The sequence below is a fragment of the Lytechinus pictus genome, chromosome 3 (genome assembly GCF_037042905.1).
Source record: "Lytechinus pictus isolate F3 Inbred chromosome 3, Lp3.0, whole genome shotgun sequence".
NCBI classification, from domain to species: domain Eukaryota; kingdom Metazoa; phylum Echinodermata; class Echinoidea; order Temnopleuroida; family Toxopneustidae; genus Lytechinus; species Lytechinus pictus.
The window spans coordinates 79024061-79039848 of NC_087247.1; positions in this window are offsets into that span (position 1 = coordinate 79024061).

Here is a 15788-nt window from a genome sequence, read left to right on the forward strand (position 1 = left end):
TAAACAGACATTGCGAGCACCAGGAACAATTCAGTTCAATTCAATTCATTTATTTTCTCTTTCAATCTTTTTACATTTACAATGATAGTTCAATATACATATTTACAAAATATAACATTTAAATCATTTTTTTATAATACAATAATACCATGAAATCAAAAGGGAAGGGGACCAACTAAAAAGCAGAGCTTGTAGGGCGAAGGCTTCCTTTTATAAGTAAATTTTACGAATAAAAAAATAAGATAAAATAAAGAAATAAACAATATATATATATATATATATATATATATATATATATAAAATGAATAAAAAATAAACAAATAAAAATAAAAATAAATAAATAATAATAAAAATAAATGATTCAGTATACACTGTGTACAGAAAACATAAAACGATTAAACATATATACAAAGAGAAATTAATAAACACATTTACATATTAAGTTCTGAATTACATTCCTTTGGGAAAAAAACGATAATCTAATATGAATTCAGAAGATATTTTTTAAGTTTTCCTTTGAAATTGTGTATTGAATTACATTGTATAATATCCTTTGAAAAAGAATTCCATAATTTTGGACCAGTAAAAACAAATGTCTTCTGTGCAAACGATGTTCTATTCAGAGGTAAATGAAAGGAACTCGCCTGGCGAGTGAAGTGCTTATGAATTGTATCATTTTTTACAAACATATTATTAAAAGGTAACGGTAATTGTTTATTGATAAACTTGAACATTAACTGTCCGAGTTGAAAAGAATATAAATCTTTAACCTTCAAGACTTTATTTCTCAAAAACAGAATATTTGTATGTGCCCTGAATTCTGCATGACTTAAAATAAAAAGTCTATTAATTTGAGAATTCGCTGCATTACCCCACGCAACAACTCCGTAATTCAAGTAAGGCAAAATTAACGTTGAATACAATGATAACAAAATATAATGGAGTAAGAAGTAACTTAATTTTCTAATGACACCGATGTTGCGAGCAATGATTTTACAAATATTATCAATATGTGCTTTCCAAGAAAGTTTTTCGTCAATGATCAGTCCCAAAAATTTAGTAGATCGCACTCTTTGAATGACAATATCATTTAAAATTACATCTTTTGGTACACTCGTAATCTTGTTGCTTAATAGCATGTAGCTAGTTTTTTCTAGGTTAAGAGAGAGTTTGTTAGCTGTTATCCAATTAGACACATTTTTTAGTTCGTCATTGAATATTTGCGTCAATTGCTCTGGGTCGGGGTGCGACAGAAATATATTAGAGTCATCAGCGAAAAGTATAAATTGAAGCAATCTAGATGACATATCAATATCATTTATATAAGTAATGAACAAAAGTGGGCCAAGAATGCTGCCCTGTGGAACTCCACAAAGGACAGGTTTACGTTCAGAAATATTACAATCAAGTGAAACGAACTGTGAACGCCCGGTTAGATAATTCTTGAACCATTTTAGTGGTTCCCCTCTTATTCCATAATGAGAAAGTTTATAAAGGAGAATGTTATGATCAACTGTATCGAATGCTTTTGAAAAATCTAAAAACAAACCAATAGTATTCGAAGACTTGTCATAAGCTTTGGCAACTGTTTGAACTAAAGAAAGTATTGCATGGGAAGTGCTACTCTTTTCCCGGAAACCAAATTGAGTATCGGATAGGATGTTGTGCTTTTTAAAAAAACATATGGTTCGTATGTGAACCAATTTTTCAAGAATTTTAGATAAGTTTGTAAGCAATGAAATCGGTCTGTAATTACTTGCTAAAGAACTATCACCTTTTTTGAAGACTGGTATTATCTTATAAATTTTCATTGATTTTGGAATATTTCCCGATGATAATGACAAATTGAATATATAAATAAGAGGGTCAATTATATAATTCATAGTTTTTTTGTAAAAGGTTGTTATCAATGTTATCAAATCCTGCACTTTTATTTGATTTTAGGTTAGATATAATTTTAATTATCTCCTGTGCGTTCGTAGGAGAGAAAAACATAGAACTTTGATTTCTATCCCCCAGATATTGATGAAATGAATGGGAGTTTGTTGGTATACTTCTAGAGAGCTTAAATCCAACTTGTGAAAAGTAATTGTTGAAAATATTTGCCATCTGAACTTTATCTTCAATAATAGAATCATTATGCATAAGCTTAGTTATCTTTGAAAACTTTGGTCCATTATTGATGGTAGAATTGATCAATTTCCATGTTTTTTTAAGATCATTCTTGCATTGATTAAATTGATCATGGTAATATGCCTTTTTAGCAGTACGGATGACCCCTGTTAGTATATTCTTATAATTAGTATATTGGCTCTGAGTATTCTCAGTTAATCTTGATATATATTTATAGTATAATCGATTTTTTCTATTTATCGAACGAAGAATTGAATTTGTTATCCAAGGTAGTCTGGGTGATCTTTTATAATTTTTGGACTTCGGCTTTGCAAAAGGAATATTTTCATTAACATGACTCATGAAGATATATCAATAAATGTTTCGTAGGACTCGTCAACACATTCTGTACTAAATACATCATCCCAAGATTCTTCTTCTAAACTCTGTTTCAAACGAAATATATTTATATCACTATACACACGCCTCTTAGATACGTAATCGGGAAGTTTGTTTGGCTGATATTGATTAGAACAATACATGAAAATTGGGAAATGATCAGACATGTCTGAAATAATTATACCAGCTTTAAATTCTGAACGTATATTGGAGACAAAATTGTCAATCAGAGTTGCGGAAGTATTAGTGATTCTAGTGGGTCGAGAAATAAGTGGCAAAAAGGAGGCAGAAAGGAATGTCTCTAAAAAGTCATTTGCAAAAATATTAGTATCACTCGCTAACAGGTCATAGTTAAAGTCTCCCATTATGATACATATTTTGTTTTGAACAGAATGATAATGTAGTAAATTATTTAAAGTGTCTAGAAAATCAGCACTATTGCTGCGAGGAGGCTTATAAACAACTCCCAATACAGTTTTTCTGTTATCACGATCACTAATTTCAATAAATAAAGTTTCTGCAGTTTCATTCATTAAATTCATGTCTTCAATAATAACATACTCAAATTGACTCGGCACAAAAATTGCAACACCACCACCAATTTTATCAACACGATTATTTGTAAGTATATCATAACCTGGGAGTGCATTCATATTAATATATTTATCTGACAGCCATGTCTCAGTTAAACCTATTACTGTATTTTGGGGAACACCTGAGTTATCTAAAAATAAACGAAATTGTTCAAAATTCTTGTTAAGGCTTCTGATATTTAGATGCAAAATAGACAAGCAGGAAGAAGGTAAACCTTTAAAAATGTTTTTGGCTGAAGCCTGAGTGTAGTAGTTTGAGGATATGACACTCGAAGCCCCATCATTTGGATCTAAATCAATTTTAAGTTCATCATTATTAGCACCATTATAATTCTCTAATATTGCTCAAGACAGTGGCATAACTACGATGAAGACATAGGCCCTGCGCAAATTATGTTTCATAAAGTTATAATTTTTTAAAATGTAATATAACATAATATAATCATAATAACATAATATAACATTATAATTAACAATTTCTTCTTTCCCCACTGCGTTTCTCTCCCTTTCTCCCTCTTTTTCTCCTTTTCCCAGTTTTTTTTTTTTTTTTTGCCAGCCAATTTGGGGGGCACGTGCCCCCCATGCCCCCCCCCCCCCGTAGTTATGCCACTGTCTTGAGCAATACATGAAATATATTTTACTGGTATTGTGTCAGGGCCAGTCACTTTATCACCTGACATCGACTTGATGATCTTCATCACACTTGACACAGTAACAGTTTAAAAAAGAACAGTGACTCAGATTTTCTAAAATGCGATTGGGTACATGGATTAGGATTTAATAGCGATTTCACTCTGAATTTTGATACCTATATCACTAAAAAGTCATTGCAGGCATTTGCCAGGGATTCTCTCTCAAGTCTTTCTTCATTTATCGAGATGCCTGAAATAGGAGATCTATTTTTCTTGTTGGGAGTCTTTTAGAGAGTTCCAAATTCCCTTAGAATTATTTTGATCAATGTTTTTAGTTAGAAATTTACGCTTTGCTAATCGGATGAGGGATGTAACCTCATTACGCTCTCGTTTGTACGAGATCCATTCTGCTTCAGCGCATATTTTCTGGCTTTGGCTTTTAAACCATCTCTACTGCGTCTCCGGTTGATAATTTCTTTATTCATCCAGGGGGATTCTCTTTGTTTGATTCTCTTTTTGTGCATGGGGGCATGCTGATCAATGACTCTACCAAAGAGCTAAATTTATCATAGGATTCTTGTGGGCATTCACTCGGATAGACAGGGTCCCAGCATATCCGGCTCAAATCACGAGTAAACAGTTCTTCTGAAAAATCCTTAATATTACGATTTACTTTGTATCTGTGTGTTTCTTGAGGGTCATGAAAATTTTTACCAATTACACAGAAAATCATATAGTAATCCGAAAGTGAAATATGAATAACTCCGCTTTGAGTGCATTTATCTATATTGTCGGGAAAAACAAGATCGACTGCTGTAGACGAAGTTGGAGTTTATACACGTACATGTGTATATTCAGTTATTAACTGTTTAGAATTGGATGAGTCTATGATATCCAACAACTTCACAGTTTGCCATGATTTACTCTGACTCAAAACGTTACAGTTGATATCACCTAGTATGAAGTAATCAATACAAAGATTATCTATTCTATTCATGACGAGTTCATAGTCATAAAATACATCAACACAAGATTTTGGTGGACGATACCAGTTTACAATGAGGAAAGATTTTTGTTTCTTTTGTCTAATCTCTAGTATTGACATTTCTAGTTTATCACTCATAATTAGATCGTCCCTTATCATAAATTGAATATTTCTTTTCACGTAGGTTGCTATTCCTCCTCCAAAGCGATCTCTATCACGTCTTACGAGGGAGTAATCTGCGATAGCGATTTCACTATCATCCACATCAGTAGCGTACCGTGAGCCGGAGGAGACAAAGCATTGGGGGGGCACTGCATTGTCTGTGAACAATGCAGTGCCCCCCCAATGCTTTGTCTCCTCCGGCTCACGGTACGCTACTGATCCACATAAGAGCATAAGTGAGCCTCACTGAGTGTCATTACATCTAGATCTGCATCAATAACAAACTGTTTTATCTCATCAAAATATTTCAAAAGTGATATACAGTTCAGATGAGCTACTTTCAAACTCTTTGTGTTTTTCAGATTGGTTTTCATCATTTCAGTTGAATTTGTAATCAAGCTATCATGTATAACATCATCGTTTGGTATAGAATCAGGCACATTTTGATCTAGGTGCAGATCAAAAGAGTCAACGAAAGGTATTTTCTCCAGTATACATTTCTTGCACAACCATTCCATTGAGGATCTAAAAAAGTCTAAAGAAGCATCTTACTGTCTTTATACTACAGGTACATCAAGGGTATCTTACTGGCATGCTATAGGGTGATATAAGGGGGAAGGTCTAAAAGGGGCGGGGATAATCCAATATGGGAACAAAAAGTTTAAAAGTCTGAAGTAGTACAATAAGATACAGGCACAAACGCGAAGGAGTGTCGCATGTTTTGTTCAGAAGGATGACAAGTCGGAATCGCTACATGTATGAATCAATCTGTTTATGGTCTTGCCATTGTTGGTTTTGACTTTTGCGGTCACTCGACCGTCACTACTCCATGCTGCTTCTACACGAGGATGCTTGGAAGTCCGACTCAGGAGATAGCTGTTGTTTTTCGTTAAGTCCTCTTGAATTACGATTCCAGCGCCTTTCAACCGGCGTTGATTTATCATGACTTGACTGCGCATTCTGTATGATACAAATTTAACAATTATGGGTCGTGGCCACTTTTTCACTTGACTGCTCTCCTTGTTTGATGGCGCCTTGTTGTTGTTGCCTATCCGATGAGAGCGATGAATTTCTTCTGTTGGCATGGCAAATCCAAGTTGGTCATTCACGATGTCACAAATGTTTATGAGCTTGTCGGTGGACTCGTTTTCACACTCGGCGATTTCGAAAAACTGTAAACAATTCCTCCTTGAATATTGTTCGAGGGAATCCGATGAGAGCCGAAGATTATCGAACACGCTCTGTTGAGTTTCAATAAGATTCTTCAGATGAAAAATCTCCTTGGCTAGGGAATGATTCTCAAGCTCCAAATCGATGATTTTTCCCTGCTGTTCGTCCAGCCGATCAAGCACCTTCGAAAATTCCTTGTGTACAGCATCTTTACTAGTTAGATTAATGGTTCCAATCAGCTCCTTGTTCTCTTTCTGAAACCGAGCAAACATATCACTCATCTTTTTCAAATCCTTTGTGACGTCCTGCTCTAGATTCAGGTCACATGACCAAGGTCAAAAGTCATAGGGTCAATGAACTTAGTATTTTATTATCATATGAATTGTGGTGTTTTTTTGTAAATAACTAATCAATATTTATTTCTTTTTCAAAGTCAGCACTGCTGCTATATGTATGGCGTCACGAGTAATGCAGGTGAGACTGCATTCCACTTGTTTAATAAAAGGCATTTTTTATTACAACCCTGTTTACATCTGAGTGTGATTAAATTTTCAGCATTATGCTTATTTTATTTTTTTCTATTGATTCAAATCAACATTTTTTCTGGGGTGATCTTGACCTGTAAATGAGTGCTCCATGCTGAAATTATAATGATATCTGTTTCTGAATACATGTGAATAGAGTGAAACTAAAAATTGAATTGCAAAAAAAAAAATTATTGAAAAAAAATTACAAAGCCAATGAATTGGTGTAGCAGTACTATGTAAAAATAGTTATACATGTAAACCCGATTATGCAATAGGTACATTTAGGGTGAGTCGTTCTCCTATGTTCCTTTTTCTTATCTTATTACATGTAATCATAATTATTTCATATTTTCATGCATGTCTCCCTTAAATAAGTTAGTGCAATGATGATCTTTTAAATCAAATCAGTAATCATTTGGGTTTTTATCTCATCCGGCCCAAAGGTCCAGATGACCTTATGCCGTGGCGTGGCGTCCGTCGGCTTTCCACAATTTCAAAATGCTTCTTCTTGGTCATTTCATGTCCGATTTCAATTCTGTTTGCTTTACATGATAGCACTGGGTGGGGGATTCAAAACTTCTAAACAGAAATTTTGAAACTCATTGAATATGCTAATTTATGCGCATTTTCAAAATTCACAAAAAAATGCTTCTTCTTTATTTGTTGACCGATTTTGATTTTTTGCTTCTATCTGGTAGAGCTTCATGAGGTTCACCAATTTTTTACACAGAATTTTGAAATTTTGACTAGAATTTTTTTAATTGATAATTTATGTGAAATTACTTTGTGTATTTTTAAAAATTCACATAAAGTGCTTCTTCTTTATTTGTTTACCAATTTTTTTTCTTCTTCTATCTGGTACATGTAGAACTTCATGAGGTTCACCAAACTTCTACACAGAATTTTGAAATTTTGAGTAGAAAATTATTTATGCTAGAAAAATATTTTTGCTGATTTATGCAAAATTCATAAATCATAGAAAATGCCTCTTCTTTTATTTTGTTCTCTGAATTTCAAAATGCTTCTTCCTATTTCCAAGTCTGATTTCAATTCTTTTTGCTTTATATGATCGCACTAGGTGGGGGATTCAAAACTTATACACAGAATCTTGAAACTCATTATTATGCTAATTTATTCGATTTTTTTTCTTCAAAATTCACAAAAAATGCTTCTCCTTTATTTGTTGACCGATTTTGATTGTTTTGCTTCCTTCTGTTAGAGCTTCATGAGGTTCAGCAAACCTTTATACAGAATTGAATTTTGACATTTTGATTAGAAATTTTGTTATGCTAATTTATGTGTATTTTAAAAAATTCACATAAAATGCTTCTTCTTTATTTGTTTACCGATTTTGATTTTTTTTGTTCCATCTGATAGAACTTCATGAGGTTCACCAAACTTGTACACAGAATTTTGAAATTTTGAGTAGAAAATTGTTTATGCTAATTTATGCAAAATTTAGTCATAAATCACAAAAAATGCTTTTTCTCCTTCATTTGTTGATCAATTTCAATTTTGTTTGCTTTGTATGATAGCTCTAGGTTGGGATGCAAAATTTCTACACAGAATTTTGAAACTCATTAAATATGCTAATTTATTTGATTTTCAAAATTCACAAAAAAAATGCTTCTTCTTTTTTTGTCGACCGATTTTGATTGTTTTGCTTCCTTCTGGTAGAGCTTCATGAGGTTCAGCAAACCTTTATACAGAATTTTGACATTTTGACTAGAAATTTTTTGATGCTAATTTATGTGTATTTTTAAAAATTCACATAAAATGCTTCTTCTTTATTTGTTTACCGATTTTGATTTTTTTTTGTTCCATCTGATAGAACTTCATGAGGTTCACCAAACTTGTACACAGAAATTTGAAATTTTGAGTAGAAAATTGTTTATGCTAATTTATGCAAAATTTAGTCATAAATCACAAAAAATGCTTTTTCTCCTTCATTTGTTGATCAATTTCAATTTTGTTTGCTTTGTATGATAGCTCTAGGTTGGGATGCAAAATTTCTACACAGAATTTTGAAACTCATTAAATATGCTAATTTATGCATATTTTTTAAAACTCACTAAAAATGCTTCTTATTTTAAATACTTGTTGACTGATTTTGATTTTTTTTTTCCATCTGAGAGCTACATGAGGTTCACCAAGGTTCTACACAGAATTTAGAAATTTTTACTAGATAGTTATTTTAGCTAATTTACATGTATCCGATATTTATTCATAAATCACAAAAGATGCTTCTTCTCTGTCATTTCTTCATCAGTTTCAACTCTGTTTCCTCAATTTATGTCACCAATATAATTCACTACAGTGTCAACTGGGCTGAAATTCAAAATTGTGTTAAATTTTGTTGCAAGATGCCGGATGAGCTCCACATCATTGATGTGCTTGTTTTTTGGGGGTTTTTTTTAGGGACATTTGAAGGAATTAATTTTCATATGATAAAATATAAAGGAATGTATGGGGTCAGAATGTTTGTTCACTATATGTATGTCTACTAGGGCTGTTGATAACGTCTTTATTGATAGTCTTGTCAATAATCGCTTGTTTTTTGCCACTTAGCGATATCAATAAAGTTTCTCTCGTTGTCGATAATACCCGCTATTATGTAGGGACAAAGTGATTTCCCACGATTTCACGGAATTCCCGGAAATGGCCTTTTGAAAGTGGCTTTTCAAACGGAATATCACGGTAAACATATTTTTCATCAAAGTGCACAGAACAGCAACAGAAATTATTCCAAAATCTCAACAAAATATGAATACTTACTAGCCACAAAACACGATCTCTACTCAACCATGACAATCCAAACATCGTGACTGCACTCCACTCCATATTGATTGAATCGAAAATGTCACAAGGGCAAAACTCAATTTTAGCGTAAATACCAACTGACGTAAGCGTACATGTAGAAGGCAGCACACGGCCATGTGTTGCTGCATTCAAAGATGTACAGCATGATATCAAAATGGCGGATAGGCGAAAGATGTTGACTGCTCAGAACGATGTCCAAAAAGCCCCAAAATTATAGATAAAACTTCATCCAACCCTAAAATAATGCTAATAACGTGAAAGGTGAGAATATATTTATGCTAAATATGTTTGTTAAAAGATCCAATGAACATGGATTTTAAAACGTTCTTGGTACAGTGACAAATTTTGACCAATGCGAGTATGTGACATCGCTATAATGGATAAAAAAAATGTGTATTGATTATGTTCTTTTGTCGATAGTTATCGATATCGGTAAGATATTTTTAGCGTGATATCGACAGAGAATTTTCTTAATGATAACAGCCCTAATAGATTCATACATAGAACTGTTCCACAAAAATAATGTTAAACTTTGGAATGTCATAACTTGGTTTTCCTTGTCCAATTTTGATATTATTTCATGCATTTATATAAACAAAGAAAATCAAATCCAAGCTTAACTAATACTTTAATGGGATATAAAAATAATGCAGATTATTTTAATGCAAATGTAAAATATATAAGCTTTATAAGGATAAAAAAAACACCCAACAAAGTGTTATGAGATACTGTTGTAATTGAATATTTCTGACCTTGCCAAACATCTGTCCAAATTTTGAAAGTACAGGTACATCCACAAATAAACATGCAGGAATGATGCACAAATAAAACACACATTTAGATGAGTATCAGCATGAATTCACATGACCTCTATGCCCATATTTTGTTTATGAGCTGTTTAATAGGAAATCCAATCATGTCAGACCAGTAGTTCCCAGTTTTCCCATTTATTACTGGTCCGAACCTAAAATAACTGGTCCCCGAAAACAACGAAAAACTAAAAAAAAAAGTTTGAGTTTATTTGGTGTCTTTTATTGCTTTTATTGCCCCCTCCCCCAAAAAACATAAAAATAAATAGTACACACACAACATGCCATTTCTCAAACTTAGAGAGCCATTTTTTTAAGATGCCAGAGCCATTTTTTTAAGATGCCAGAGCCATTTTTACAATAAAGCAGAGGAGAAAATATCATTTGTATCAGTTTGATATATATTTTTACTGTTCATGTCGGACCGGTAAATCTGGCCATTTCTGAAAAATTACTGGCCCAACAGCAATTTTTACTGGAATGGGAACATCGGACCGGCGCCAGTGTTACATGCTGATAAAGCTGTAAATTAAATGCTCTCACTGTTTATCTTTATAGGGTTCAACATTAAATCTCTATCCTTTGAAATTCTCCTTTTCACAGGATCAGAGATAAAGATACTTCTATCCTACTGTGATAAACAATGTCAGAGTGTACAATTAGGCAGGGCTTCCCACTAACCCTTTTTTCCACTGGTCCGACCCAATCATATGGAACCAGTACCCAGTCTTTCAATTTTTTACTGGTCCGAACCTAACATTTACTGGTCCCCCAGAATAAAAAATAAATAAAAAAGACCTGAGTTTATTTTCATTGCTTACTGTTACCCCTTCCCCCCCCCCAAAAAAAAGGGAAACAAACACACAACATAATTTATGAGAGCCATTTCTCAATTTTAGAGAGCCATTTTTACCCGGGGGGCGGGGGGGGGGGGGCAGTTAAATGTATTGCTGTACACATGCGTGACCAAATTATTTCCAAACACCCTCTAAACAAGTTTTTCTCTGTGTGCAAAATAACCCCCTAAACAAGTTTTTTGCGAGCTTCATTTACACATTTTGGCCCCGAAACCAGTTGTCGCCAGAATATGACCCCCTAAACAAGTTTTTTGCGAGCTTCATTTACACATTTTGGCCCCGAAACCAGTTGTCGCCAGAATATGACCCCCTAAACAAGTTTTTTGCGAGCTTCATTTACACATTTTGGCCCCGAAACCAGTTGTCACCAGAATATGACCCCCTAAACAAGTTTTTTGCGAGCTTCATTTACACATTTTGGCCCCGAAACCAGTTGTCGCCAGAATATGACCCCCTAAACAAGTTTTTTGCGAGCTTCATTTACACATTTTGGCCCCGAAACCAGTTGTCGCCAGAATATGACCCCCTAAACAGGTTTTTTGCGAGCTTCATTTACACATTTTGGCCCCGAAACCAGTTGTCACCAGAATATGACCCCCTAAACAAGTTTTTTGCGAGCTTCATTTACACATTTTGGCCCCGAAACCAGTTGTCACCAGAATATGACCCCCTAAACAAGTTTTTTGCGAGCTTCATTTACACATTTTGGCCCCGAAACCAGTTGTCGCCAGAATATGACCCCCTAAACAAGTTTTTTGCGAGCTTCATTTACACATTTTGGCCCCGAAACCAGTTGTCACCAGAATATGACCCCCCAGAATATGACCCCCTAAACAAGTTTTGTACAATCAGAATCCTTGGGGAAAAAAACATACCCTAAAAACGTTTGGCCAGTCTTGATAAAAAAAGCTTTGGAAAAAAAATATCCCAAATACGTTTGACCCCCGCAATTGACCATTGACAAGTCTTTCAAAACCTCCCTTTTTTTTAAATCTGTGATTTTGATGTATAGCCTTAATGAGTGCACGCGCGGCCCGCATCCAAAACTGAAAAAACACCCCTGTAAACACGTTTTTTTGTCATGCATGTATACAGCAATATATTTGACTAGCCCCACAGGCCATTTTTGTCTCGCCTGCATAGCAGAGCTTTTCCAGGGGCAGTGGCGTCGGTAAATTGCCAATTCGTCCACTGCCAACTTGTCCACTCACCACATGGTCTACCTTCATTTAGTCTAATGCCATTCCGTCTATCAACATTTCGTCTAGCAACCATTTGGTCCAATAACCATTTAGTCCAATCATCACTTCGTCTAATCACCATTTCGTCTATTACCATTTCATCTAATAATCAGTTGGTCTTATGCCCATTTTCTTTTCATTCATTTTGCACAATTAACACTTGAAGGACAAGTCCACCCCAACAAAAAGTTGATTTGAAAAAAAGGAGAAAAATCCAACAAGCAAAACACTAAAAATTTCATCAAAATCGGATGTAAAGTAAGAAAGTTATGACATTTTAAAGTTAAGCTTAATTTCGCAAAACAGTTATATGCACATCCTGGTCGGTATGCAAATTGGCAGACTGATGATGTCACTTACTCACTATTTCTTTTGTATTCTATTATATGAAATACTAAATATTCTAATTTTCTCCTCCTTGTCAAATGAAGAAATGTTTTATTTCTCCCCAAACATGTGAAATTACCATTATTTTAACAGTTAATGGTTAAGTTAAGTTGGTCTTTATTGTCAAATCTGTAAAAAAATGAAATATTGTATAATATAGGGTATTTATAATGCGCACATATCCACCTTGTTAGGTGCTCAAGTGCTCCTATATTACCCGGCTAAGCTAGGCGTTCATAGCGCACACAGCTTTTTAAGGAATTACTTCCTACCGGTACCCATTTACCTCACCTGGGTTGAGTGCAGCACATTGTGGATCAGTTTCTTGCTGAAGGAAATTACGCCATGGCTGGGATTCGAACCCACGACCCTCTGTTTCAAAGTCCGAAGACTAATCCACTGGGCCACAACGCTCCACATTGTATTATTCAAACAATTAAAAACAAAAGAAATAATGAGTGATGAACATCATAGACTCTCTCATTTACATATCGCTGAGTTGTGCATTTAACTTTTTTGTGAAAAATAAGAGAAAGTTTAAAAAGTTATAACTTTCTTATTTTACATGGGATTCCGATGAAATTTGCAGCGTTATGTTTGTTTGATTTTTCTCTATCGATTCAAATCAAGAATTTTCTGGGGTGGACTTGACCTTTAAGTTTGATTAGACTTAATGGTATATGGACTAAATGGCTATTGGACCAACTGATTATTAGACGGAATGGCATTAGACTAAAAGTAGACCATGTGGTGAGTAGATGAACTGATGATAGACCAAATGGTAGCAGACGAGTTGGGAATTGGAAATAAACCGTGGCATCAACATATTGGGGGGAATCAACATTAAAGTCTTAACCGAAGGTTAAGTTATTGAAATGTCATCATGACTTAGAAAGTATATGGACCTAGTTCATGAAACTTGGACATAAGGGTAGTGAGGTATTACCACTGACCTGTATACTATTAGTCTGGTGTGCAAACCCTTCACTCGAGTTAAGGGTCATATGTGCAGCCTACTCAGGATTAAAAACAGCAAGTTTTGTATGTGCTCGTCTTTGCTTGCAGAGACACACTTGCTGATCAAAATTTCAATCAGGGTCTGTGCCTGCAGACTAGTGTACTATCTGGATGGGCGGTTGTACGCTGATTGCGGAGCGGCAGCCATCTTGGGACCACCACTAGAAGGCATGGGGTTCTGTTCTATTTTTCTATAATACTATAAGTTTTGGAGGTTGTCCAACTTAATTCTGCGCTATGAACTTGCATTGGCTTTTGTGTGTACTCTTTATTTATAAATTTGATGATAAGGATAGAAGAAAAATCAGAAAAACCAGTGCTTTTTGGAGGAGGTATAGTCAATATGTTACATTTCGTTTATGGCAAAATGCACACAAAGTTGCTAGGAATAATTTTTCAGTTTAATATCCTTACTGAAATGAGTGATTTTTATCTTTAGAATATTTTATAACTAACTAGCAATACAAAGAGGAGTCACTGTACTTTTCAGAAAACAGGGATTAAAGTTATTATTGAAGCACATGGCCTCCCACAATAAGGTGACAAAAAGAGGATTAGATGTCATTAAGATTTTAAGGGGTCTTTTAATTAGTTCCAAAGTTGTTACACTAATTAAGCATATCCTGTTCATTTTAATGAGAAGAAGTAATGTAGAGCTTATGCATTTTAAGCTAACCAATTAAAAGGAGCTTTTAATTGAAATCAGACAGTGTTTTCATCAGTCGTCCAATAAATCATAGTATAGCAAGCTATAGTGTTGGTCAAATTTATGCTTTTAAGGAAAGAAACAAATTGATTAATCAAAATTGATAAGGAACATGATGAAATAGCTATATTTCAATCATCGTCTCCGTCAATTAAGACTGTACATGAAACACGGAGATCAACTAGCTGGGACGGATATCTCAATAATCAAAATAATAGATTTTTTAAAGAAAAAAAAAGCAAAGAAAAGAGGGAGAAAAATAAAATATGAAAGTGAAGACGAGTAGGCTATATTAGGGGAAAAGAAAGAAGGGAGCGAATGACTATAAAGATAGAGTAAAACATGTTCATAAATTAAAGTTTATATTATATTTAAAAATCATAACTGTTTGAGCAATAAAAGAATATGCATATTGAGTAGGGGTATTAGCCTTGTTAAAATGATATAGGTTTTTATTTTCTGCGATGCTAAAACACAGGAGAGGCATCCTGTTCACTACGTGCAAAACAAACGGCTTTGTTTGCAGTGTTGATGGTCCTAAGATGGCGGACAATGACTTCAGTCCGCAATGCTTCACCGCCCATCCTGATTATTTTCAGATCAGTGGGTATTACTGAGCATCTTGACAGAGTTTCAGGTCACATGACCAAGGTCAAAGGTAATTTAGGGTCAATGAACTTTGGCCATGGGGGTATTTATGGCATTTCTATCGTAACTTTTGAAAGTTTATGAATTGAATTGAATTGAAGGTTTTATTATCATTTCATCGCAGCCAGTGGCTGAATTGAGAAAGATTTACAAAGTAAAAACATAATATATAAACATAAACAGTGAAATATTTGAAGTAAATCATAACCGCAACAATATTGAAAGTAAACATATATTTTTTAAAAGAAATGTCCAATAACCAATTAATATTCTAGTAAAATTTGGAGACATGATAAACCAATGCATATAATAGAAACTTATATATAGTTCTACTTGAAGTTGAAATTGTTAGTATAAAGAATAGTGTTTTAAGAAATAAATTGTAAAAATTTGAATATCGTGTAGAAAGTTATGGAAAAATTGCAAAAGTAAAGGTTTCACGGAGTGCATAATTGAGTAGCCTTGTATTCTCGAAAAATTCTAGTAATTTAACATAATAATTATGGAGCTAGTTCATAAAAACCTGAACATATGAGTAATCAAGTATCACTGAACACCCTGTGCAAATTTCAGGTCACATGATCAAGGTGAAAGTTCATTTTAGGTCAATAAAATTTGGCCATATTGGGGTAATTGTTGAATTGCCATCATAATTTTGAAAGCTTATGGATATAGTTAATGAAATGTGGACATCTAGGGGTATCAATGAACATAGTATTATAT